The following is a 25,317-nucleotide window of genomic DNA, read 5'->3' on the forward strand; positions in this document are numbered from 1 at the left end:
CGACCCCGCTCGGGCGGGCGGGCGGGGACGGCCGAGGGGAGGGCCCGCCGGGGGCCGACCTGCCGGCTCCTCCCCCCGCCGCCCTGCGCGCATAAAGCCCCGCGCTCGCCCGCGCGCCCGGGCGCCCGCGGAGGCGGCGGCGTCCGGACCCCGCTCCCGCCGGGCTCCTGGGTCCCCGAGGGCGAGAGAGACCCCGAATCCCGAGGCGGGCCGGGACCAGGGCGCGGCCGCACCCCCCACCCGCCCCGGCGCGGGGCCGGGCCGTGGGAACGCCCTCCCGGAATGAAGCGCTTCCCGGTGCCTTCAAGGTAGCTCGGTTCCGGATCGGGGACCCCCTAGTCCTCCCTCTCAGGTCCCCGCCACCAGAATCTAAGAGCTCCCCAATCTCCCTGGGTCGGGGGGGAGATGGCCCCAGCGCCCCCCAACTCCATGCCCCCCGCGCTCCAACTGGTGGAGAAGCCTTCCGCGCCCCCAGTGGGAACGAGAAGCTGCCCCCAGTTTCCTCCGACCTGATTCTGGGCTCCCCCTCAGCAGCCCTCAGTCCACTCCCAGTGTCCCGTATCCTTTATAACCGGTCTGAGGAACCCTTGCAAAGCCTCGCGTCTCGAGTGGGGAGACTCCAGCAGCACCCCAGGAGAAACCGTATCAGGTTCCCGAATCCCTTCTCGGCTCCTGCTTCCCCTTCAACTCCCCCAGATCCCTTCCGTGCGGTCTGTCGAGGAACACTCCCTCCCACCCCCGTTCCAAGCCCGGGGTCCCAGTTTGCTGTCACCCGCACCCCCCAGTGTGGAGTCTTCACTGTTTCTCTCGCTCCTGGCTCACTCGTCAGCCCCACTCAGACTTGTGTTTGGATTTGGGAAAGCCGGTTCCGGACGCTCACCGGCCCTCCCCACCGAGGCTGGGGGAGAGGTCAGTGCCGCCTAGAACCTCCCGTTTCCAGTTTAGGAGGCCTCCGGCTCAGCTGTCCACCTTCCCCTCCCACCCCACCCCCCTTCTTTGGCAGAGTTCTAAGTCCAGCCGGGTCGGATCGGAGGACCCTCAGCTCCCTACCTACCACGTTTGGAGTTGATTCTCTCAGTCCGTTTCGGTCTGAGACCTACTCCCCATGAAGGCAAACTCCTTCACTTCTCCTTCCTCCTCCCTCCGCCTCCACCTCCTGGGGCTCTGAGATCTCTTCCCGTATTTTCACCCAAGACACTTAGGAGTCCCCCTCGCCCTGCCCCCAAACTCCTTCCCTCCCTCTTGGGAACCCTAACTTCCATTCCAGATCACCTCTGGAGCCAGGGGCCACCCTCCCTGTCCCCACCTCGCCACATCCGTCTCCTCTCCTCAATTTCCTGGCTGAGACCAGCCAAGAAAGGGTCAAAGCTGGAGGCTCAGACAGCCACTCCCCCACACACACACACCCCCATCCCTGCTGGGGATCTCGGTGCCACACGAGCCCCTCCCTCCCAATTCACCTCCCACCCTTTCCCCCTTCCCCACCTTAAATCCACCCTGCATAAGCCATTGACGACACTTGACGACCAGCCCCTTGTTGCTCACCTTGACATCCATCCTGCAGTCATCCACCTTTTATTCATGTGTGCTGCAGCTCTGGGCGATATAACCCTGACCTCTGGAACGGTGCCCAGCCCCCTGTTCTCAGTACACCTTCCCTCCCCTCCCCTAACCACCACACATGTAAGAACTGAGAGACTCAAGTTAATGGTTTCCTTGGGGACCTTCTGAGAACACCCAGCAGGTATATCCTGCCACCCTAGGCGCTTAACACTAGAAACAAACTTGCTTTTTCCTGTTTGTATTGTCCCACTCACCCCACAGTTTCTCAGCATCCCCTGGACTGGGGGTGGGGGTGGGGCACCTCACCCTGCGTATTTCTCACCACCTTGGTACAAACTGGAGTATCAGATGTGTCCTGGGAGTGACACGGATGAGGGTCAGCAACTAGCAAATCTGGTGTTAGGGAACTGGCTATTGGGAGATCTAAACCTCAGGTTCTTTGTGTGTGAATCGGGGTCGATGGGGGGGAGTGCAGGGGGGGGCAAGTGAGCATTGATTTCTGTGCTGGTGGTGTTGGACAGGTGGCTTGGAGGGTAGGAAATGGGGAAGGATCATTTATTTAGAGCCAGCCAAGGCTGTGTGTATGGTACATCAAGATAGGATCCATTTATTAGCATTCTCCTTCAGGTCCTCAGAGGAGACAGCATCTCATTTATTTGTCACTACCTGGTTTGAGGCACGGTCGACTTACAGAAGTCTCCTCCTACCATAGGTTCATCTCAGCCTAGCTACTTCAGTCCACTTTGTTCACAGTAGGGGTAGCCCTCACAGGACAATGCAGCTGTAAATGCATGATCCTTGTAGTAAATTGAGGATCTCAGTGGTATTAGGAAAAAAATGATCTTTAGAGCAACTGGCCCAGACTCCAGAATTAGGAGATTAGAGGATGCCATTCCAGCTCTTTCTCTCTGCTACAACACACACCGAGCATCACTCAGAGAATGAAAGAATAATTTGCTTTACAGTTAAAAAAAACAATCCTTTCCAGAAAGCCAAGGGACAAATGACATTATGCCCAAGCACTAAGTTACAACTTGGCATGCTCATTCATTCTACAAGTATTTATTGAACACCTGCTACCTGCCAGACACTACTTTGAGTGCTATATTCCTAGCACTACCTTTGTGAAACTTGCTTTCCAGAGAAAGGAGTCAGATGAGAAAGAAAGAAATAGATAGATAGATAGATAGATAGATAAATAAATAAAATGTCTGATGTTGATAAGTGCTGTGGAGAAAGGAAGGGGGATAGGGAGGGTGGGAAGCATGGAGGAGAGGGTGATAAGCAACTTTAAATCAGTAAATTTATATTGAGGAGTCATGTTTTATCAAAGACTTGAAAGAAATGAGGTACATTAATCTATTGTATGATCTAGAACCCTCATTTAAGCAGAATGCATCTCCTGAGTGCAATAATAATTGATATTCATAATTTGACTTTTATCGCTCTAAAACAGTGGTTCCCAAACCCTAATGTGCATTAAAAAATCACCCAGTGATTTTCAGTAGACACAGAGTGGGATGGGAGTTCTGAAGAATGCATTTTTTAAAAGATTTATTTATCTATTCGTGAGAGATACAGAGAGAGAGAAAGAGACAGAGACACAGGCAAAGGGAGAAGCAGACTCCTCACAGGGAGCCCAATGAGGGACTCGATCCCAGACCCTGGGATCATGCCCTGAGCCAAAGGGATACGTTCAACCACCGAACCACCCAAGCATTCCTGGAGAATGTATTTTTTAACAAGTGCATCTATCAGATGAGGCTGATAGCTGAGGTTTTCTTCAGAACACTCTTGAAGAAACATTGCTCTAAAATATACTGAAGAGCCTTCTAGAATGACAACAACAAAATTAAAGATTAAATTACAGTCCATGTGGTTTTAGTGTTGAGAGTATTTCACTGTGTTTTCATTCTTTGAAAATGCAAAGACCAAAGCAAAACCCTGGATTACTCAGAACATTCCATTTCTTGCCCATACAGAGAAGGAAAATTTTATCGTAAGCTGATTAGGAACCAAATATTTATAGTCAGTGTAAATATTCCCATCATATAGTCAGTCACCCTTCCCATCATTTTTGCCCCAATTTTTATGTTTTTTTCCTTCTCCCAAATTTCTGAACTCAACCTGGAGTCAATGGACCAGGATAATGAGAGTACTTGACAGGTTGGTTCTGGAACTGCCACTGTTTCTGGTTGAGTAAGTCTAGGGATATACCACTTAGCCTTCTGAGCTTCCACATATTCTCTGAGTTGCTGCAAGATTTGGGTGAGCTCATGTGTATCAAAGTACCTTAAAAATTCTAGAACACTATGGAAAGATAAGGAAGTTCTGTGACTCTGCCTTCCCAGGTCAGTTAATTTGGCCCACGTCAAATTGAGTTACCTTCAAGATGGTATGGTACAGATCAACAGAATAGAATTGTGAGTCCAGAGATACACTCACATGTTCACAATCAACTGATTTTTTATTAAGATACCAACACAATGTAATAGGGAAAAACAGCCTCTTTAAGAATGCCAGGACAATTCGATGTCCACATGCGAAAGAATTAAATTGCACTGCTACCTCACACCATATACAAAAATCAACTCAAAATGAATTAAAAACCTAAATGTAAGATCTAAAGTTATTTTTTAAAGATTTTATTAAAAAAAATAAAGATTTTATTTATTTGAAAAAGAACAAGCGAGAGCACAAGCAGGCAGAGGGGCAGAGGGAGAGGGAGAAATAGACCACTGCTGAGCAAGGAGCCCCAACGCTGGGCTTGATCCCAGGACCCTGGAATCATGACCTGAGCTGAAGGGAGACACTTAACCAACTGAGCCACCCAGGTACTCATAAGATCTAAAATTATTTAGAAAGAGCAATCAGACATCATTAAAATTAAAAACTTTGGTGCTTCAAAGAACACCATCAAGAAAGTGGAAAAACAACACACAGAATAAAATTTTTTTTGCAAGTTGTATATTTGATAAGGGGCTTATATCTAGAATATACAAAGAAGCCATACAACTCAAAAATGAAAAAATAAGTCAATTAAAATGAGCAGAGGAGGAGCACCAGCCTGACTCAGTCAGAACAGCATGTGACTCTTCATCTCAGGGTCATGAGCCCCACATCAGGTGTAGATGGGACTTAAATAAATAAGTAAATAAACTTTTAAAAAATGGATAAAGGATCTGAATAGACATTGCTCCAAAGAAGATCTATAAATTGCTGATAAGCACTTGAAAAGATGCTTAATATCATTAGCCATCAGGGAAGTACAAATCAAAGCTATGATGAGATACCACCACACAACCACTAGGATCATTTATAATCAAAATGATAGATGATAAGAAGTGTTGGCATGGATTTGGAGAAATTGGAACCTTTGTACATTGCTGGTGGGAATGTAAAATGGTACAGGATATGAAAGCAGTCTGAAAAAGCAGATCCTCAAACAGTTAAATATAAACTTAGCATATAATCCAGCAATTCCACTCCTAGGTATATGCCCTCAAAGAAACGGAAACATTATCCATGCAAATCTGGTACATGAAAGGTCACAGCAGCATTATTTTGTAATGGCCAAAAAAGTAGAAGCAACCCAAATGTCTATCAAATCTATGCAATGGAATATTGCTCAACCATAAAAAAGAGTGCAGTACTGATCCGTACTACAACATGAATGAACATCTAACACATTATGCCAAGTGAAAGAAGCCAGAAACAAAAGTTCACAAATTGTGTGGTTCCATTTACACAAGGTGTCTTCAATAGGCAAATCCACAGAAATGGGAAGTAAATTGGTGGTTGCCCACAGCTTAGGAAGGTCAGGGGGACTCTGGGGGCAAATGGAGAATGAATGAGTTACGATGAATGAGTGGGTGAGTTGAATGAATGAGTTACGATGAATGAGTGGGTTTGGGGGTGATGAAAACATTCTAAAATTGATTATGGTGATAGCTGTGCAATTCTATGGATATGCTAAAAACTTGAAATATACACTTTAAATGGATAAATTATATTTTATGTGAATTAATCTTTTTTAAAAAAGATTTTATTTATTTATTCATGAGAGACACACACAGAGAAAGGCAGAGACACAGGCAGAGGCAGAAGCAGGCTCCCTACTGGGAGCCTGATGCAGGACTTGACTGGACTCCAGGACCAGTCCGCAGCCGGAGGCAGGTGCTCAACTGCTGACCCACCCAGGGATCCCCTATGTGAATTAATCTTAATAAAATTGTTACTCCCCTATCACTTACCTATTATGAACCTTTCTCTTATCCCAGTGCCTATCCATCAAAACAGGTTCACTCGTCTCTCCCATAGCACCTTGTTTTTATCATTATCACCATCATCTAGAAATTATTAAGTACTTTCTATACACCAGACACCACGCTAAGCACATTTCAAGGATTTTCTTATTTCATTCTCCCATCAATTCTTCAAGGTAGGAACTATGGTATTTTTATTTTACTGACCAGGAAAGCAAGTCTTAGAGAAGTTATTTGTCCAAAGTCACATAGTAAATGGGAAAAGTAACAGTTAAGATTTGTTGAGCAGTTATTATGTTTTAGGCATGGTAGTAGTACTTCAGGAAACTCCTTCAATTCTTACAATAACCCTATATGGCAGGCTCCTATTTTACAAATCCAGAAACAGGCATTGACAGGTAAAGTCGCCAATAAAGATCAGAATGGTGGCAAGCGGGGGAGCTGAAACTTGAATTCAAGTCTGATGTCAGAATCTCCACCATGCACTACTACATTGTATTATCTACGTATTCAATGCATAACAATCCACTTACTAGTATAGATGATTCTGGACTGTTATGCCGGAACAAGAGCTATATAAGGGCAGAGCCCCTGTGCTAAGCCTTTTTGCAATCTCTTTCACCACCATCCCCATCCTCAAGATCATACCTTACATTGGGGGCTTAAGAGTTGCTTCTTAAGTATTTGCCTAGGACCAGTCACCACACTAGGAATGAAGGACTCAACGGTGAAGAAGACAGACAGCTATCCCCACTCTCATAGAGCTTACAATCTAGAGACATATACTCACAAGAATTTTCCATGCATCTTTTTTTTTTTTTAAGATTGTATTTATTTATTTGACAGAGAGAGCCAGGGAGCACAAGTAGGGGGAATGGCAGAGGTAGAGAAAGAAGCAGGCTCCCTGCCAAGCAGGCCCAATGGAGAGCTTGATCCCAGGACTCCAGGACCAGGACCCAAGCCAAAGGCAGATGCTTGAACCGACTGAGCCACCCAGGAGCCCCTGAATACATCTTTTTAACCGAATCATTTTCATCAGTGCAATAATCCAGTATAGCAGGTTCTATTAATATGCTTGTTTTATAGACAGAGAAACTGAGATTCAAACACCTGAAGGGACATGCTCAAGGTCACACAGCTAGCAAGTGGGGGTGGTTGCAGAACCCAGCTTAAAAAAAAAAAAAAAGACGGATCCCTGGGTGGCACAGCAGTTTGGCACCTGCCTTTGGCCCAGGGCGCCATCCTGGAGACCCGGGATCGAATCCCATGTCGGGCTCCCGGTGCATGGGGCCTGCTTCTCCCTCTGCCTGTGTCTCTGCCTCTTTCTCTCTCTCTGTGTGTGTGACTATCATAAATAAAATAAAATTAAATAAATTAAAAAAAAAAAAAAGAACCCAGCTCTATCTGACTCAAACATTATGCTACCTTCTGTCCTCATTTTTCCCCTCTGACTTTTCCCCCTTGCCCAGGCAGGGAGAGCATTAAATAAACTATTCTGCTCACCCAGCTGAGAACACCCACAGTCTGTCCAGACCTGCTGACTCTCCCACTTTCTCACTGTCGCTTCCAATGACAGCCAGAGTCGGTTTGATGTGTTGGTGAAAGGGGGATGCTTTCGGAGTTTTATGGTTTCAGCATCTGAAGTCGTCTCTCAGCTGTAATTAACTATTTGATTTCACCTGGTCAGTTAATAATTCCACAACTCTGGGGCTGAAGGCAAAGAGCATGCCTCCTTTATTTTTTATTTTTTTAAATGTTTATTTTGGGAAACTAAACTGCAGACCTGGAGAACAGAAACCGCAGGTCTGTCCGTTGTGACTGTGGGGAGGGGATGCCAATCTGTTGCCAGGGGCTTCCAATTATACTCAGGGCGTAAAGGTGAGGGGCTGGCTAGGGGAAGGTTCCATCTAGGAGTCCTGTCCAGGGAACAAAATGTCCTCTCCCTAGAGGGAGAGGTTTTCAGGATCCCGGGGAATTGGTTTTTGGAGTCCATGAATGTAGTAGGAAAAAAAACATAAGACAGGGAGTTAGGAAGCTGGGGCTCCTTTTTGACCTTGATGCAGGCTCTTTCTCTAAGTCCTACCTAGTTTATTTATCAGCAAAATGGAAGGTGGCCAGATTATTTCAGAGATGGGAAATTGGTTTCAGTTTTTCTATTGATTAGTAGTGGCTGTGGCTGGGCAAAGATAGAAAACTATGATTGATTAGCAATGTCTGCCATGGGTACAGGTGATCAGGGAATAGTGGAAAGAGTGCCATATTTTTGCCTTCCCTACGCTATTCCTATATCTTTTCCAGTTTTGGTCTTCTATAAACTTTAGAGCAAGAAGTGCAAAGATCAAGGGCTATGCAGCCATCCCCAAGGGTGAGGCAGCCAAGACAGGAACCACCAAAATGACAACTTCATTAATGGCAATAGTACATGATTCTAAATGTGGAGGGAAAGGTCTGAAAGGATTTACACCAAACTGTAAACCGTTAATATCAAATTGTTAACAAGGGGGTGGTGTATGTTGTGTGTTGCTATGTGTATGGATTTTTTTGAGTATGAATTTATTTTAATGATAAAAAACATAGTAAAAATAATTTGAAAGAGAATATGAAAGATTTTTTTAAAAGATTTTATTTATTCATGAGAGAGAGAGAGAAGCAGAGACAGGCAGAGGGAGAAGCGGGTTCCACGCAGGGAGCCCAACGTGGGACTCGATCCCGGGACTCCAGGATCACGCCCTGGGCCAAAGGCAGACGCCAAACCGTTGAGCCACCCAGGGATCCCCTAAAGATTTTTTCAAGAACAATAATAGCAGCATTATTCATCATAGTCAAAATTTGGAAACAATTCAAATGTCCATCAACAGGAGAATTAAAAAACCATGATATACTCATACAGTGGAATACTACACAAAAATTAAAAGGGACAAATAAATAGTATATGGATGAATTTCAAAAACATTGTGTTAGCCAAAAGAAGCCGGACACACACAGAATACATACTGTATGATTCCATCCACATAAAGTTCTAGAACAGGCAAAACTAATCTATGGGGGAGAGAAGGCAGAATAGTGTTTATCTTTGGGGGAAAGGGAGCAGATACGGACTGGCAATTAAAAGAGAATTTTCTGGAGGATAAAAATGTTCTATACTAGTATTGTCCAATAGAAATAAGATGCAGAATGCTCAGTCAATTGAGTATTTGGCTCTTGATTTCAACTCAGGTCATGATCTCAGGGTCAGCAGATTCAGCCCATCAGGCTCTGTGCTCAGTGCAGTCTGCTTGAGATTCTTAATTTCCCTCTTCCTCTGCCCTGCCCCCTGTTATGTTCTTGCTCTAAATAAATAAATAAATAAATAAATAAATAAACAAATAAATAAAATGCAATCCACAGCTGTGAACCACATATGCAATTTTATTTTATTTTAATATTTTATTTATTTATTTGACACACAGAGAGAGCACAAGCAGGGGGAGCAGGGGGCAGAGAGAGAGAAAGAAGCAGACTCCCCAGTGAGCAAGAAGCCTGGTGCGCAGCTCAATCCCAAGACTCCGAGAACATGACACCAGCCAAAGGCAGACATGTAACAGACTGAACCACTCAGGTAACCCCCACATATGTAATTTTAAATTTTCAGTAGTCACATTTAAAAAGTAAAAGAGAATAGGTAAAATTAATTTTATAATATATTCCAAGCATTACATTTCAGCATGTAATTAATATAAAATTATTAATGATATATTTTACATTCATTTAAAAAATATTTTTTATTTATTTACTTTGAGAGAAATAGAGAGCAGGAAAGAAAGAGAGCATGAGCAGCGCAGAGAGGCAGAGGGAGAAGCAGACTCCCCGCTGAGCAGGGAGCCTGATGCGAACTCCATCCCAGGACCCTGGGATCATGACCTGAGCTGAAGGCAAATGTTTAACCAACTGAGCCACCCAGGCACCCTAGATTTATTTCTTAAATAATCTTTTATATCTAATGTGTATTTTGTGCTTATGGTACTTCTTAGGTCAGACCAGCTACATTTCAAGTGTTGAGTGCTAAATGGTCACTGTAGTAGATGACATAGCTCTGTATCTTAGTCTGAGTTGTGGTTATATATAAAAAATGATCAGATTATAAACTTAAAATTTGTGCATTTTACTCTGTGTAATTATAGCTCAAAAAAAGAGAGAATAAAGCTTTACTAAAACAGTACAATTTTTAAATTTAAAAGGGGGCTAAGATTGGGATGTCTGGCTGGCTCAGTCTGTAGAACATGCAGCTCTTGATCTAGGGGCCATGAGTTCAAGTCTCACGTTGGGTATAGAGCTTACTTTAAAAAAATAATAATAATGATAATAATAACAGGTTGCTAAAATGAGAGAGTGGGGATAGAGTAACCAGGCAAAGAAAAAATGGATTACATCCATCCATAAATCTGTTTCTCATCTTAGCAGGAAAATCCACCAGCACTCAGGATCCCTAAGACTGGGTTAGAAAACCACAAAAGAAAAAAAAAAAAAAAAAAAAGAAAACCACAAAAGATCAGTTGGTGGAATCTAATCAAGAGTTTAGTCTTCAGGGATCCCTGGGTGGTGCAGCGGTTTGGCGCCTGCCTTTGGCCCAGGGCGCGATCCTGGAGATGCTGGATCGAATCCCACGTCAGGCTCCCGGTGCATGGAGCCTGCTTCTCCCTCTGCCTGTGTCTCTGCCTCTCTCTCTCTCACTGTGACTATCATAAATAAATAAAAATTAAAAAAAAAAAATAAAGGTATTGCCATATTATAAAAAAAAAAAAAAAAAAAAAAGAGTTTAGTCTTCAGGGGTGCCTGGGTAGCTTAGTTAAGCATCCAGCTCTTGATTTAGGCTCAGGTCATGATTTCAGGGTTGTGAGATCTAGCTCCATGCTGGGCATGGAACTTGCTTGAGATTCTTTCTCTTCTTTCTCTCCCTCTCACTCTGCCCATTGTCTTCAGTATTATATCCTAATTTTCTAGTGTATTACATGAGAAATACACTATTTGTTACTAGTAACAAAAGTAGATACTGACAACTTTACTGAGCCCTTGCCAAATGTTTAGGATGGTGCTAAGAATTTTCCATCATGATCTCATTATTTAATCCTCTCCACAGACCTCTGAGGTCAATTTCCCTTATGATCCTCCCATTTTGCGACTGGGAAACCAAGGCTCAGTAACTTGCCCAAGGTCACTCTACTCAGGAGTAGCAAAGAGGGGATTTCAACACAGATCTCCTAGCTTCTGTTCTGGTATTTTTACCACTTCCTCTACTGAAGGCTGAAAATGCTTTACTTGGTTTACAACAGATCAATAAATAAATCAGGGGGCAACTGTGGCTCAGTGGTTGAGTGTCTACCTTCAGCTCAAGTCATGATCCCAGGGTCCTGGCATAGAGTCCCACATCAGACATAGAGCGGCATCATCAGATAGAGTCCCGCAGAGCAGGGAGTCGGCTTCTCCCTCTGCCTATGTCTCTGCCTCTCTCTGTGTGTCACTCATGAATAAATCAATAAAATCTTAAAAAAGAAAAGAAAAGAAAAAAGTTAATCAGGAAGGAAAAGAAATAAGCAGATGAGGAAGAGTGGACTCAAGATTATGTCTATAATATCATCTTTTCTCTCTGGCCTTCAGACATGTTCTTCTGAGACAAAGAGGAAGAGTTGGGTTATGTAGAGCTTCAGGCATTCTTATCTGAATGCCCATGGAAGCATGCATCACACGGGAATGCCATTCATCAGGAATGTCCCAATTTCAAAAGGTTGAGAACAGCTACCATGGAGAGCCTCTAATGTCCCTTTCTTGCTCTACTGATAGAGAAACTTAGAGATCAGATGGTGGTGTCTTGCCCAAGGTCAAACAGGTAGTACTTGGTGGTTCCATCTTTCCAACTTCTCGTCCCTTGAATGAATTAAATATGCTTTCTCCACGGTGTCATTTATTTTAGAAGTATTTTCTTCTTCTTCTTTTTAATCTTTTTCAAAATTTTTATTTATTTATTCATGAGAGACACAGAAAAAGAGGCAGAGACACAGGCAGAGGGAGGAGAAGCAGGCTCCATGCAGGGAGCCCGATGCAGGACTTCATCCCAGGACTCCAGAACCACGCCCTGGGTCGAAGGTGGCGCCAAACCACTGAGCCACCCAGGGATCCCCTCTTCTTCTTTTTTTAAGTTTTATTTAAGTAATCTCTACACTCCACAAGGGGCTGGAATTATGACCTTAAGAACAAGAGTCACATGCTCCTCTTACTGAACCAGCTAGGTGCCCCATTATTTTAGAAGTATCTAGGGTTCCCTGGGTGGCGCAGCGGTTTGGCGCCTGCCTTTGGCCCAGGGCGCGATCCTGGAGACCCAGAATCGAATCCCACATCGGGCTCCCGGTGCATGGAGCCTGCCTCTCCCTCTGTCTATGTTTCTGCCTCTCTCTCTCTCTCTGTGACTATCATAAATAAATAAAAATAAAAAAAAGTTTTAATAAAAAAAAAAAAAGAAGTATCTAAATACTCCTGGGTGCCTGGCTGGTTCAGTTGGTAGGGCATGCAACTCTTGATTTTGGGGTCATGAGTTCAAGTCCCATGTTAAGTATAGATGATAGATAGATAGATAGATAGATAGATAGATAGATAGATAGATAAAAATAAACATTCCTGAATGAGACTTGCTGCCATCCTAAAGGGACATATTATATCAAACAAAATATGAGGAACTTAGAGCTTTGGAGGTGCGGGGAAGGGAGAGAGTATAACAGCTTGGAGAGGAAAGGGAAAATTGGCATTCGAGCTAGGTCAGGAAGGTAGGAGTGGTTAATCCCCAAAAGAGAGCCAGTGGGTACCTGTGTTGGGTGAATTGTGTACTTATCTGCCCAACTATTGCCCTGCCTCTACTGTCCAGTATGATGCTGGGTCTACAATAAGGCTCAGTTAGGGAACGCCTGGGTGGCAAAGTTGGTTAAGCGTCTGCCTTCTGCTCAGGTCATGATCCCAGGGTCTTGGGATAGAGCCCTGGGTTGGCCTCCTTGCTCAGGGAGGAGAGTCCTTCTCCTTCTCCCTCTGCCCCTCCCCCCTGCTCATTCCCTCTCTCTCTCTCTCTCTCTCTTAAATGAATAAATAAAATCTTGGGGGAAAAAGGCTCAATCAGTGTTAGAGGCAAGATGGAGCTCATCAGAAATGTAGAGAGAAGGGTACATTCATTCATTCATTCATTCAACACTTACTAAATGTCTATTATGTTCCACCCATAAAGCTAAGTGCTTTACCTGGGACTTAAGTCAAATATCCTAACTGTCCCCAGGTCCATGTCTCTCTGTCTGACATAATAGAACAACAACAGTAGGAGTAGGAGTTATAATTACCATCTATCACATGCTTACAATGTGCCATGTGCTTTGCTAAACAAGTTACATTAATTGACTCATTTAGTATCGCTCCCCCCCCCCCACCCCGCGCCTCAAACTGAGGTATACACAACAAAGATATAAGATGGTGGAATTTGAATACAGGCAGAATCTAAACTACTCTTTTTTAAATGTATTTATTTTAGAGAGAGAGATCATTAGCAAGGGGAGGAACAGAGAGCGAGGGACAAGCAGACTCTGTGCTGAGTGCAGAGTCAGTCTCAAGGCTTGATCTCACAATCCAGAGATCCTGACCTGAGCCAAAATCAACCGATGGTGCTACCCAGGCGCACCCCCCCACACACACTTTTCAAAGATTTTATTTATTTGAGAGACAGGGGGCACGTGCACGCACATATAGTGGGGGGATGAGCAGAGGGAAAGGGACAAGCAGACTTTGCGCTATATGCTGAGCCTGATGAGCCTGATGAGCCAGACTCTGAGCTCAGTTTCACGACCCCGAGATCATGACCTGAGCTGAAATCAAGAGTCAGCTGCTTAACCAACTGAGCCATCCAGGAGCCCCACTTTTTTTAAAAAGTAAACTCTCCCACTAATGTGAGGCTTGATCTCATGACCCCAAGATCACAAGTCTCGCACTCTACTGACTGAGCTAGTCAAACACCCCTAAACCATTCTTGAATTCAATCACTTCTTCCCATCTTCTTGTTCACCATGCAAGTCCGGGCACCACGTCCTCAGCAAGATGTCTGTAATAGCATATCTGATCATACAGAAACTACTGTTACCCTCTGTTCGAGCTCCGGTGACTTCCCTGCACTGCTGGAACACAATCCAAACTTTCATAGTGGCCTACAAAGCCCTGCACAATCTGGCCCCTGCCTCTCTCCAGTTTCATGTCCCCCACACCCTACCTCCCTTCCACTCCACTGGCCTTTCAGAGCCTGACATCACCAAGCTCTTTCTCAACTGGGGGCCTGTGAACAGCCTTCCTCCAGCCTGGAACATCCATCCTTCAGCCTGGAGCACTCTTCTGCTACAGCACCCTGCCCTCTGCCTGGAGCAGCCTGCCCTTAATCCAGCCTGCAGTACTTGCTTATCCTAGAGCACTTTCATCTTAGCCTAGACCTCCTCCCCCAACCTGATCACATTTGCCCCAGACTGGAACACCCCCCTCTCCCTTCTGTGCTTGGTTATTTCCTTTCCATCTTTCAGATTTTAGCATAAATGTCTGTTTCTCAAAAAGAAAAGAAAAAAGAAAAGATGTCACTTTCTCGGGAGACTTCCCTGATCACTTCTCTGATCCCTTATTCTTTCCTTTCCCCCATGTTTTTCCCCTGTAACACTTGCCACTGTGTGTGTGTGTGCGCGTGTGTGTGTACTGCTTATCTGTGACAATGTCTGTGAATTCCTAGGTCATAAGCTGCTTGAAATTAAGGATTGTTTTCTTCTTATTCCCTATTGTTTGGCTGGCACACAGAGTAGGCACTCTATAAATCTTGGTGAAATGAACAAATAGGTAAATACTGTGGTAGACATATTACCCTCCTTAGACATGAAGTGTAATAGTCTCCATGCCCCCTTATCCCTGGTTTTCCTTTGCATGGTTTCAGTTATCCCCACTGTCAAATGTGGGTCCAGAAACAGATAATTATCCTTCCAACTATCCTCAGATGGTCAGTCGTAGCCTACGCTATGTCACAATGCCTACAATCATGTACCTCACTTCATCCCATCACGTGTAGGCATTTTATCATCTCACATCATCACAAGAAGCAAGGAGTTCAGGACTTGGGTGGCTCAGTGGTTGAGCAGCCTTTGGTTCAGGTCATGATCCCGAGGTTCTGGGATCCAGTCCCACATCGAGCTCCTTGTGAGGAGCCTGCTTCTCCCTCTGCTTATATCTCTGCCTCTCTCTGTGTGTTTCTCATGAATAAATAAACAAAATCTTTAAAAAAAAAAAAAAAAGAAGGAGGAGTTTAATACAATAAGACATTTTGGGAGACAGAGAGACCATATTCTCACAACTTTAATTTCAGTAAATGGGTATAGTTGTTCTATTTTATGATCAGTTCTTGTTGTTAATCTCTCACTGTGCCTAATTTATAAATGAAACTTTATCAAAGGTATGGCTGTATAGGAAAAAACACAGTATACCTAGTGTTTGGTACTAGCTTCAGTTTCAGGCATCCCCTGAGGTTCTTGGAATGCATCCCCTGAGGATAAGGACTGAGGGGACTACTGTGATCATAGTAATCACTGTTGTTTATCGATCTCTTATTGCAGAACAAGCACTTTCACATGCTATTTCATGTACTCAGATAAATATTATACATATATAATTATTATTATCTCTATGTTATAGATAAGGACACTGAGGTTCAGAGAAGTGTCACCACTTGGCCAAGGTCACATGGCTTCAAACCAGGCCTCTCCTCTCCAGATAGGACTCGCCCACCATGCCACATTGCCTCCCAGAGAGCAGATCCAGGCCTTTATCCCTGCTTCCCTCTCCTGTCTCTGCCTTCAGTTCCTTCATTGAGGGCTTCCTGCCTTGAATTCTTTAGCTGAAAGAAGAGGATCTGAGGTCTGTCAGGATCTGGCTCCTTGATACAGTCAGTAATGATCATTGTTATTGTTAACTGAGAGGTGACCAGGTGCAGACCCTGCATTCCTTCATATACCTTCACAGAGCCCTCATGGCCATGCTATGAAGTGAGGACTATTATCCGAGGGTCAGGAAGCCAAAGCTGCTTTCCTGAGGTTAGACAACGAGGAAATAGAGCCAGGGTTCCAACACTTGTCCTTCTGTTATCAGACTTTGTGACCCATAAGAGGGAAGACAGATCCACTCTGGAGGATTCACTCCCACACCACGCCACAGCAGTTCCAGCTGTCTCTTTAGAAGGACTGCTGATATCACTCTGTCATCAGGACCAGCAGGTGCCAGAGAGGGTTGAGAGCCTTGGGAACAGTCAGGATGATCTACCAAGAAAACACCAGGCCTTCTATGTGTATTTTTTCTATTTCATCTTTTAAAAATTTCTTTTGTGTATGTTTTATAACACAGTTATTATAACAGCATAATTGTACACCTATATATGAATAGGTAAATCTACATTTATAAGTAACATGGGCTCAAAGATTGTTTCCTCTTAGGGGTGTATAATCACAAAAATTTGGAGGTCATTGGTTAACACAGTAAAGACAAGGATTGAAATAATTATATAGAATATCTACATTTAAAAGAATGATGTTGGGCAGCCCGGGTGGCTCAGCGGTTTAGTGCCGCCTTCAGCCCAGGGCATGATCCTGGAAACCTGGGATCAAGTCCCATGTCAGGCTCCCTGCATGGAGCCTGCTTCTCGCTCTGACTGAGTCTCTGCCTCTCTCTCTGTATGTGTGTCTCTCATAAATAAATAAACAAAATCTTAAAAAAAAAATAGAAGAAAAGAACGATGTTAGGGGCACCTGGGTGGCTCAGTTAAGCATTTGACTTCAACTCAGGTCATGATCTTGGGGTCCTGAGATCAAGCCCTGAGGGGGGCTCCCCACTCAGCAGGGAGTCTACTTCTCCTTCTCCCTTTTTCCCTACACCCATTCTTGCTCTCTCTGTCTCTCTCTCAAATAAACAAAATATTAAAAAAAAAAAAGAATGATGTTTGGCCCCTACCTCTTTTTTTAAGACTTTATTTATCTATGCATGAGAGACACAGAGAGGCAGAGACATAGTCAGAGGGAGAAGCGGGCTCCATCTGGGGAGCCCAATGCAGGACTCGATTCCAGGACCCCAGGATTACAACCTGAGCCAAAGGCAGACGCTCAACCACTGAGCCATCCAGGTGCTCCAACCTCACATCATATTTAAAAATTAATGCAAAATGGATCAAAAGTCTAAAACTATAAAACTCTGAGCAGAAAACAAGGGTAAATCTTCATGACTTTGGATTTATCAATGGATTCTTAGTTATGTCCCCAAAGCAGAAGCAACAAAAGAAAAATTGAACCTTATCAAAATTAAACACTTTTGTGCTTCAAAGGACACAATCAAGAAAGTGAAGAGACAACCTATAGAATGGGAAGAAATACTTGCAAGTTTTATAACCGATAGGGGTCTAGTATCCAGAATATATATTAAGAACTCTTATGGGCAGCCCCCGTGGCTCAGCGGTTTAGCGCCGCCTTCAGCCCAGGCAATGATCCCGGAGACCTGGGATTGAGTTCCACATCGGGTTCCCTGCATGGAGCCTGCTTCTCCCTCTGCTTCTCCCTCTGCTTGTGTCTCTGCCTATCTCTCTCTCTCTCTTTCTCTGGTCTCTCGGGAAAAATAATTAAAATCTTGAAAAAAAAAAAGAAACTCTTACAACTCAATAATAAAAAGACAACTAACCCATTGAAATTAATTAATTAATTAATTAATTTCAATGGTGATCTCAACACCCAATGTGGGGCTTGAGCTCAATGACCCTGAGATCAAGAGTCACATGCTCTACTGACCAAGCAAGCCAGGCACCCTGGAAAATAACTCATTTTAAAATGAGCAAAAGAGGGGCAACTCTTGATTGCCTGATGGGAGATAGGGTCGGCGATGGACAAAATGGGTGAAAGGGATTAAGAAGTACAATCTTCCAGTTATAAAATAAATAAGACACCTGATATAATGCACAGCATAGGGAATATAGTTGACAATATTGTAATAACTTTGGGTTTTTTTAAAGATTTATTTATTCTAGAGAGAGTGTGTCTGTGTGCCAGGGGAAGGGGCACAGGGAGAGGGAGAGAAACTCAAGAAGAGTCCACACCCAGTATGGAACCCCATGCAGAGCTCCATCTCTGACCCTGAGATCATGACATGAGCACAAATCAAGATTCAGACATGCTTAACCAACTGAGCCGTCCAAGTGTTCTATGTTTTTTTTCTTTTGTAAGATTTTATTTTTAGGGGTACCTGGGTGGTACAGACAGTCATTCAACTCTTGTTGAATCATGAATCTAGATCATGACTAGAATCATGATCTTGGTGTCGTGGGATTAAGCTCTGAGTTGGGCTCTGCGTCCAGCAGAGAGTCTGCCTCAGATTCTTTCCTCCTCTTCTTCTGCCCCTCCCACTCATGTTCTCTCTCTCTCTTTCTCATTAAAATAGACAAATAAGTCCTTTTCTTTAAAAAAAAATATTTTATTTATTTATTCTGAGAGACACAGAGAGAGAGACAGAGACATAGGCAGAGGGAGAAGCAGACTCTCCACATGGAGCCTGATGTGAGACTTGATCCTGGAACCTCGAGATCACGCCCTGAGCCAAAGGCAGACGGTCAACCAGTGAGCCACCGAGGCATCCCTAAATAAGTCATTTTTAAAAAAGATTTTATTTTTAAGTAATCTCTACACCTAACGTGGGTCTCAAACTCACAACCCCAAGATCAAGCATACTGTGCCCCACTGACTGGGTCACTCAGGCACCCTTGTAACAACTTTATATGATGACAGATGATAATAAGAGTTACTGTGGTGGCTATTTTGTAATGTATATAAATACTAATCACAGTGTTGTACACCTGAAATAAATACAATATTATATGTCATTTATTCTTCAATTAAAAAAAATAATGGGGCACCTGGCTGGCTCAGTCAGTAGAGCATGGACCCTTGATCTCAGGGGTTGTGAGTTCAAGCCCCACATGGGAGGGTAGATATTACATTAAAAAAACACAATATAATGTTTAAAATAAATAAATAAGATCTTTAAAACAATAGAAATAAGGAAGGAAAAATGCTCAGCATCATTAACCATAAGGGAAACACAAATCAAAGCCACAATGAGATACCACTTCATACCCACTAGGATGGCCATAATTTTTTTTTTTTTAATTTGAGAGAAAGAGATAGTCAGAAAGAGCATGAGCAGTGTGGGCAGAGAGAGGGAGAAGTAGGCTCCCCACCGAGCAGGAAGCCCCATGCAGTTCCATTCCAGGACCCCAGGATCATGACCTGAGCCAAAGGCAGGCGCTTAACCAACTGAGCCAGCCAGGTACCCCAGGATGGCTATAATAATAGTAATAATAATAATAATAATAATAATAATAATAATGATGAAACAAGTTAAGGAAAATTACAAGAGTTGGCAAGAATGTGGAAAAGTTGAAATCTTCTGCACATTACTAGTAGGTATGTAAAATGGTGTGGTGCTGTGGAAAACACTTTGGTGTATCCTCAAAATATTAAACATGGAATTACCAGGACACGTGGGTGGCTCAGCGGTTGGTCTCAGGGTGTGATCCTGGAGTCCTGGGATCAGGTCCTGCATCAGGCTCCCTTGCATGGAACCTACTTCTCCCTCTGCCTGTGTCTCTGTCTCGGTCTGTGTGTGTGTGTGTGTGTGTGTGTGTGTCTCATGAATAGATAAATAAAACCTTTAAAGATAGATCTTATCTATCTATCTAAAGATAAACAAAGAATTATCTATGACCCATCTACTAGCCATCTATCTGAAAGAATTGAAAACAGGTATTCAAACAAAAACTTGTACTTGAATGATCCTACCAGCATTCTTCACAGTAGCCAAAAGGTGGAAACTACCCAAATGCCCATCAAGTGATGAATGAATAAATGAAATGTGGCATATCCATACAATGGAATATAATTCAAGCATAAAAAGGAACAAAGTGCTGACACCTGCTATGACGTGGCTGAACCTCAAAAACATTATTCTAAGTGAAAAAAGCCAGACACAGAAGGTCACATATTTTATGATTCCATTTATATGAAATATCCAGAATAGATAAATCCATAGAGATAGAAAATAGATCAGTGGTTGTTGGGGGTAGGGGTGGTGGCAGAATGGGGGTGACTAGTTCAGGAGTATGGGCTTTGACTCTGGGGTGACAAAATGTTCGGGAACTAGACAGGAGTGATGGTTGCATAACATTGTAAATGTACTAAATGCAACTGAATTGTACACCTTAAAATACTTAAGTTAACCTCAATAAAACAAAAATAATGAAAGAAATTCATGATCGTGATAAGAAAATATATCTTTTTAAACAACACAGAATGGCACCACGTGACCTCTGTTTCACTTCCCATTTGTACTCTCCAAAGGAAATGAACAGATGCCACAATTTAGTATGTACTCTTCTTCAAAGGTTTTCTATATAGAGATGCACAGTATGTGTATATGGGTATTTATGTGCAGATATTTCCTTTCTCTTTTACACAAGTGGGATTATGTTACTCTCAGCATATCGCCTTTTTTCCCTTGGCAATATATCAATGACCATTCCATATCAATACGTTTTTCTTAATGACTCCATTGTCTGGAAGTACCATACTCTCCCCACCTCTCCATCCTCAGAGTCCTGAATTCCAACTCCCCTCCTGCCACACACTCCTCTGTGACTTTGACCTCCATTGTTGCTTCTTCCCATGGCATTGTGAGGAGTCGCTAATATTCAGCAGGTGCCTGGCCCCAGGGGCTTTGTGAAAATGACAGCTCTCTTCTCCCTCACTCTGCTACCCTAGGACCAGCTGAGGGTACTGAAGCATAATGCTGGAGAGTCTAGACTCCCCCTCCCGCTAGCTGTGTGACCTCGGGCAAGTTCCCCAGCCCCTCTGCGCCTCAGTTCCCTCCCCTGCGTTAAAGATAGTATCAGTCCTACAAGGTGGAGCTGGTGAATCTGAGCACAGGGTCCAGCTCAGAGCTGGCTGCCCTCATCTGATCCTTCAGGAGGAAAAGGTGGGCCAAGCCCCGGGTCTGTGGCCACCTGCCTTTGGGTAGGGCCCTAATGCGGGGTGCTGAGGCGGGAAGGTGAGGCCGAGCTGGGCGGCCCTGGGAACCCGCGAAGGAGGCTAGGCTGAAGTGGAAACGATTAGAATGAGAACAAACTGGCTCCTGAATAGAAGCTTTTATTCCTGCCGGAGAGGGCTTTGTTCCGTAAACACGTGACACACAAAAGCCTCTACTTGAATTCGGGAACCCTAATTGGTTCTCAGGTGGGGGAGGAGAGGGGTGTCCGGATTTAGGGATTCCTTAAAGGGACGATACTATGGAGAGCTGGGCTCAGGGTTCGTTCTCATTGTCAGGGGGAGGGGAGGAGGGAGGGAGGAGAGCTGGACCAGTGGGGGTGGGGCAGCTGTTCAGAAGAGGAGGGGGAAGGGAGAGGAGGAGAGATGGGGAGAGAGGGAGAAGGGTGGAGAAACTCACAGGCCCTCAGCCCCTGGCCCGGTGCCTAGAAAATAGTAGGCTGGGAGGGAAGGGAAGGGAAGGGAAGAAAAGAGAAGGGAAGGGAAGTGTTGGAGGGAGGGAGAGAGGGAGGAAGGGAATCCTCATTTCTTATGGAGTCCCAGAAGCCCAGCCTGGTTAGGGCCCTTCCTCTCACCTCACTCTTACCTTCTCTTACGCTGCTCCAACTCCAGGGCTGCCTTTCAGCGCCTCAACACTTCAAACCCCACCCTGCCCCAGGATCTTTGCACTTGCTCCTCTGCTACACTCTCCTGCCCCATCTTTGAAGGTTTAGCCTAAAGTTCAAGTAGCACTTCCCCAAGAGAAGCCTTCTTGGACACCCATGACTCTAGCACATCATCTCATTTTACTCTCTTCAAGGCCCTCATCAGTCACAGAAATTACGTGATTGCTGTCAGGTGCCAACTCCAGGATAGCAGAATAACTGAATATGTCTATCTCACACTCAGTTCTGTCCTCAGTTGTCAGCACAAAGCTCAACACACAGTACATGATCAGAAGAACCGAGACTTGGCTAGCTGGTTGAATGGGAAAGGGGTAGTGGCCACAGTAACTGCCATCCCTTCCTGCCCCCTGAACCATTGTTGTTAGGAGTAGCTGAGCTTAGGCCTCCTTTTGAAACCTTCTAGCTGGGTGGCCTTGGGCAAGTCACTTTGCCTCTCTGAGTTCATTTTGCTCTTCTTTGAACAGTGTAGATAGAACTCACCTCACATAGGTGTTTCAAGGGTCGGAGAGAGAATTTAAGTGCTGAATGCAGACTGGCATATTATGGGCATTTAATAAATGGGGTGGCCCTGGGAACCCACAAAGGAGGCTAGGCTGAAGTGGAAACAATTAGAATAAGAACAAACTGGCTCTTGAATGGCTACATTGGTAGTAAATAACACAGTGGATGTTTCTATAGAAGGCAGAGAAAGGATGCCCATTTCCTGAGCCCCAATCATGTGACATGCACTCCCAAGTGGTATTTTAGTGAATGCTCATAAAACATGTTTGAAGCGAGTTTTGATTATTGTCCCCATTTTATGAATGAGAAAACTGAGCCTCAGAGGTTAAGAGGCATGCCTAAGATTATATAGTTGATAAGTGGCAGAGTTAGGACCAAACCCAGCTTTATCTCTGTGCTCTGCCCAGTCTAACTCAGGTGCTCTGTTTGACTCCTGTTGCCAGGAGGCTGGAGGGGCAAGGGGCAGGAAGGGGGGGAGGGTTGTTTAGTACCCTGAGAGTGGGAATGGGCCGAAGGAAGACCCTTACGGACCTGCAAAGGTGGGGCTCTCTCAGTGCTCTCCATTAGCACCCAGCATGGGGCCTCATTATATCAGTAGGTAGAGACTTGAGCACCCACAGGCTCTGTGCTTGTGACTTATTTGAGCACCTACTCTGTGCCAAGCACCAAGATACAGCTCTGAATAGGATATATCCTGTAGTTGTGCACTAATGAGGCCAAGAAGGGTTGAAGCAGGAAGCTCTTTGAAATCGCTAGTGAGGATAGTCATTTTTCCGTATGGCCCAGGGTGCTTGGCACCCACACTTTGCCAGAGCTGGAGGTACTGTTGGGACCTTTCCCTGCTCCCAGCCCCAGGCTGGGTCCTGGGTGATGGGGCCCTTTAAGAAGATCGTGTCTCCCCTATTTACCCCCCCTCCCCATAATTAGCCAGCTAAAGAAAGAGCGGGCTTGAAATGGGATTGTGCAGACCCAGCTTTGGGCCCCAGGACGCTAGATCGGGATTGTTATGCTAATCGCCTGAGATCAGCAGTTCCCGTGCCCTTCAGATGGCAGGTAGCTGATGCCGGGCTCTGCCCAGCGGCTGTGACTGCAGTTCTGCAAGAGGGTTGGGCTTTTCCTCCTGCTTCCTGCTTCCTCTGCCTGCCCCCCCCCCCAACCCTGTCAGACTCGCCCTGCCTGTCCTCCCACTTGCCCGGTGGCTGGGAGGCTTGGCCTCTCCTAGAAATGTCCAACCCAGCTCTTTCCATTCTCCAAAGAGAAACCAGGCCCCACAGCCACCTGCTTGCCTTTAGGTTGGGTGCTATTGGAGGACACAGAGACGGGAAGGGGAAGGTGCCCAGTTCTCTTTTCCAGGCTGAGCCTCATCCTTCCTGGGTCATTCCTGTTTCCCCAGCTCTGGAAACCACACTGGGTGATTGGCTTTGTCTCTTGCTAACTGGCCATCACAAGCAAGTGACTGCCTCCCAGAGCCTCAGTTTCCTCATCTGTAAAATGGGCTGATAATCACAGCACCTGCCTCAAAAGTTTGAAATGAGGATGCAGTGAGGGCAGGCATCAATCCAGAGCTTGATAGGGGCCCTGATGTAGACCACCCACTACATGCTCAGCCTTTTTAGATGGCATTATCCCATTTTGCCTTTCAACCATCCTGTGAGGCAATTAGCATTATCACAGATGAAGAAACTAAGGCTCAAAGGAGCTAACTCACTTGCCTAGGACCCACTCTGAGCCTGCCTGTTCTCTTAACTTTTTTCTGCAGTTTGGCATGTGGCCATTGACCCTGCAGAAGGTGAGCTTGGTTGGCATAAAAATACTCACATAAACATGTGGAATAGTTATATATTGCATGTGTAGGGGGGAAAAATGAAACTAGCATTCCAAGCCTATGAATTCACAAATAGTATCGCTTAGGTTAAATATATTTAAGTCTGTACAATGACTAGTACAAGTCTGATCATAGCAGCTTTATTCATAGTAGCCAAAGACTGGAAACAGCCGAGACATCTATCAACGAGAGAACGGAGAACCAACCTTGGTACAGCCATCCAATGGAATACTCCTCAGTGGGCAGTGAAAGAGAACAAGCATACGGATCCAGGCCCCAACATGGACCAATCTCACAAACATAATGTTGAGTGAAAGAAGCCAGACTCAAGAGACTACATTCTATATGACTCCATTCATACGAAGTTCAAGAACTAAAACTAATCTATGGTGAGGGAAGTCAGAATAGCGGCTGCCAACACGGGATGTTCTGGACAGGAAGCAATATCCAAGGAAGCCTTCTGGGGTGATGGGGTTCATGATATTCTGGTCACATGGGTGTCTGCATCGGTAAAAAAAAAAAAAAAAAAAAAGTACCCAGAGACATATTAATATTTGTTCAAATTAATGTATGTAATCTATGCATCAGGAAATCATTGTTAATAATTTTTAAATTAAAAAATTCATTTAAAGGGAGATATAGTCTCTACCTGGTGGTTCAGGGGTTACGACGACATGGTCAAAAAGCAAAAGCAAACAAACTGCCAGACAGGAGAGGTACCAGCGTTAAGTGCCGCGCAGTGCAGTTGTATTAGGCTTCCCCTTTGATAGGTGCCAGATGACACACAGGATGGTTAGTTAAATTGGAATTTCGGACAAATAAATACTTTTTTTAGTATAAGTATGTCCCACGCCATATTTGGGACATACTTACACTAAAAAAGTGTTTGGTGTTTTTGTTTTTGTTTTGTTTTGTTTTGCTCTTCCTCGTTGTTTATCAGAAATTCAAATTTAATCGGGCGTCCTGTGTTTGTATTTGCTAAATCTGGCAAGCCAGCCCCCTGGGGACCCCGCCCCGTCTCGCAGCCCGGTGCCCACCGCGAGCGGGAGCGCCCAGCGCGGTGCAGTCACGCCGGGCGCAGCCTGGCAACGCGGCCACAAAGGGAGCCCGGGAGGCGGAATCTTTCCACATGCCTGATCAATGGGGGCGCGGAGACGGCGGTGCAAACAGGCCTGAGACAGCCGCACAAAGAGAAGGCCCCTCGGCCGCTCCCGCCTTCCATTGATCCGGGCCCTTTGTGGCTCGGACAACGGGGGCGCGGGAGGCGCCTCGCAGGGACTTGGCCATTCTCGCTGGGGGGAGGCGGGTGAAGGCCCCGGAGGACCCCCGCCCCGCCAGCCCAC

At 44.9% G+C, this 25,317-nt stretch overlaps 1 long non-coding RNA gene across 6 annotated transcripts in view; it reads left to right on the forward strand.

Annotated features, from left to right (window-relative positions):
* The window catches only part of LOC144299980 (uncharacterized), a 51,846-nt gene that overhangs the window by 10,108 nt on the left and 16,421 nt on the right, over window positions 1-25,317 (forward strand). For 2 of the 6 annotated variants that reach the window (XR_013366639.1, XR_013366641.1), the window contains 2 exons: window positions 9,278-9,426; window positions 24,125-24,607. This is a non-coding gene — a long non-coding RNA (uncharacterized LOC144299980). Of the gene's footprint in view, window positions 1-9,277; window positions 9,427-15,339; window positions 20,916-24,124; window positions 24,608-25,317 lie in introns of those variants that run through there. The other 4 variants (XR_013366642.1, XR_013366640.1, XR_013366643.1 and 1 more) reach the window with 3 other exon arrangements.

Source organism: Canis aureus, chromosome 27 (genome assembly GCF_053574225.1).
Source record: "Canis aureus isolate CA01 chromosome 27, VMU_Caureus_v.1.0, whole genome shotgun sequence".
In the NCBI taxonomy this organism is placed as follows: domain Eukaryota; kingdom Metazoa; phylum Chordata; class Mammalia; order Carnivora; family Canidae; genus Canis; species Canis aureus.